Here is a 2,858-nt window from a genome sequence, read left to right as displayed (position 1 = left end):
CAGATGAAACGTAACCAAAAGTATTGATCACTGACTTCAATAAATTCACACACACACACACCATTCACATGAATGTTTTCTCAGTGCAGCTCAAAGTAAAAAAAAAAAAAAAAAAACAACTAAAATCCAAGGACTCCACATGCCCATTCACCCCACACTTTTGATCACGGGATTCACAGGTAGATTTCTAGGCTTTACACTAAATGTTACACCACGCAAACGAAGGCTTTGGTACTGGTCGGTATACTGTTCAAGATATCTGGCTTAAACCATTTTTATTTATGAGGCATCAGCCATCAAAAATAAATCCAGAGAAAACACAGCGTGTCTACAGTTAGTTCTTAAATTGTGGTTGACAAGTAAGCTGTGGCTCTGTTTATATAGCGGAAGGCCGCCGCTTAACCTTAAAGGGCGGGTCTTTTAATTTTATAATGCATGATCATATGAAAATACTGTGTCAATACTATTAGAAATCACATATACTTTTCTTCAAAGAGATCTGTGAACTTCAAAAAACTCAGTTGAAATCGCCTAAATCGCTCATTTTTCGGGTAGTCGGGAACGCCCCCAGAAAAAGCAAGGACCGGTCACGTGCCTTGTCAGGTGACACTGTGACGCACCAACAGGAACTCATAGTGCGACTCTCTCGCCTAAACTGTACTTCACAGTGCAGAGATCTTGTGTACCGGGGTATTTGTAGGAAAGTTGGAGAAAGTATTTCAAGAAAATGCCGAGGAAGTGTGCCGTCATTACCGCAGCAAAGACACAAAAGATGGGGTGTAAGTCTGCACAACTTCCCTAAAGATGACGCTACTCGAAAAAATTGGGTACGTTGAGAATCATTTGCTGACGCGAGCCCAGTGGGATAGATGGTCCCTTCTACTACGATGTACATTACTACGCACTAGGTTGTACAGCCTCGTATGGAGTGATCGCTTGTAGTGGATCGAGCTAAGTAGTGCTGTATACTCGGCTAGGATTTGCGCCCAAAAAGAGGATCCTGGAGCCCATAGCTATCCCTGTTATCAAGCTGGGAAATGGAAGCCAAACTCATCGTCAGAGAGCTGAAAAACAAAGCGGATCAGCAGTTCTGAAGCTGGATCAGAGAAAGCGGGTATGTTTTGCCACTGTGTAGACGACTCTTATTATACAGTAGCTATCGTACATGTACCGTAACTATACACAGCCCAGTCGCTGCAATAATCGCGACAGGGTTCGCACGGCGTCTGGTCGGCCTATAATTGCTGTATCACTACTAACAGTTTCACGGTTTCGATAGGTTGATAAGCTCCGTCTGTAGCGTTTTGAGTGGAACATCATTCAATGTCAGTAAAATTAAGATCATGGAGGGATTTTAATGTACTAGTAGTCAAGTTGTGTGCTCATTAAATCGTACTATACTATGAAGTGAACACCTCTAACGTTACATTACTAGACCTAAAATTTATCGAAGATTAGTAAGACATTCACTACAACACAGTTACGTCGGTACCTGCGTGTAGCTATCGATTCTAGATACCACGTAGTACTTGTATGGGCATATGGGGTCAACAGTTACCAACTGAGACCGCGTACCAGCCAGCCAGCCGGGCTGGCTGGCTCTGTATATTTTCATCGCTGCTACATTAGAAGGCTTATCAATCATACATATTCAGTAACAGTTAATTCTATGACTCTGACTTCTGCTATGACAGCCTTGCTTCCCCATTGAGCTCTAAAACTTGTAGCCGAATGGTTGGATGGTGTGTTCCAAAACATATTATTAGATTGTAATTGATCCAGGACTGGCCATTATTGTTTGTCTTCACTTGCCCATTAGGCAAGTGAAATCTTCAATGTCCATTTTTTTTTTCTTGCCCCAAAATGTTGCCTATATTAGTTGACTAATGTAATGCGATTTCATATTTTACATGTGGAAAAAAAAAGTCACTTTCCTATCAGACAAGGAACTTTCTGCAGTCAGTTATTTTCAGTTGTCATCATTACAATTTCACTTGCCCTGGTTATGTGGGGAGGTACCGGTACTAATGGCAGTCATTATTTGTGATTACCGGTATTTGTTTTTCCCAAGAGTTCCTACATGCATCTAGTTAACCACATTCTTGCAGGCCTACATAAACAATAAAAAAAAAATTCAATTCCTCTCTGTGCCATTATTACATGTACTTACAGGGTTCATCTGGCAGCATTGCACTACAGTGTACTACACAAATTCTGACAGGCAGTGAGCTCGATAAGAGGTGCAACAGGAGATCTGCTCTACCGGATTGTGAAGACGAACAATCCTGGCTCTTCTAGCGTGAAGGTTCGTAAAGAACAGCGTAGATATTTTATGCAATATTGGAAGAAAATGAATTCACATTACTCAGAGGAAAATATTAGAATGGCACAATTTGTGAACTACACATCTTATTATTTGTTTGTCTCTGTAGAGGCATGGCTTTCTTGACCACTGAGTACACATAAAATGATCAATTTTAAAAGGTCTAGATATACATTTTCTCTTTTTGGGGGGTGGGGGGGGGGGCAGGTCTTATGCCTGTTCCACTAATCAGAAGTCATAGAAGGGAGGCAGTCAGTTGTCCATTCTGAAGACCAACACTCCACCTGCCATGCTATGACCAATGGCTACTTGTGCATTCTCAAGTCAAGTCTTTGCATTGAGGAGGGCAAACCCCAATTTTTATATGAATTTGCAAAGATTTTTGATGTCATTATCAAAGTGGTGGTGTCTGTTCATGACACCTCAAGAAATGTGTTGCTAAAAACCAGTGCAAACAACTTAATTCCATCTATTTTGTGTGTCCCTTTGTTTCTTTCTGTTGAATTTTCTACAGCACAGGTTATGATGTCCTTTC

General features: G+C 41.1%; 1 long non-coding RNA gene across 1 annotated transcript; it reads left to right on the top strand.

The window, feature by feature from the left end:
- Positions 1-1,019: 1,019 nt before the first annotated feature.
- LOC140234065 (uncharacterized) lies at positions 1,020-2,858 on the top strand. Its single transcript, XR_011901571.1, has 3 exons — positions 1,020-1,114; positions 2,173-2,305; positions 2,838-2,858. It is a non-coding gene; the product is annotated as an uncharacterized lncRNA (long non-coding RNA).

This window comes from Diadema setosum, chromosome 10, assembly GCF_964275005.1.
Source record: "Diadema setosum chromosome 10, eeDiaSeto1, whole genome shotgun sequence".
Classification (NCBI taxonomy): Eukaryota; Metazoa; Echinodermata; class Echinoidea; order Diadematoida; family Diadematidae; genus Diadema; species Diadema setosum.
Note: the sequence above shows the minus strand (reverse complement) of the source record. Positions and strands in the feature narration are given on the sequence as shown.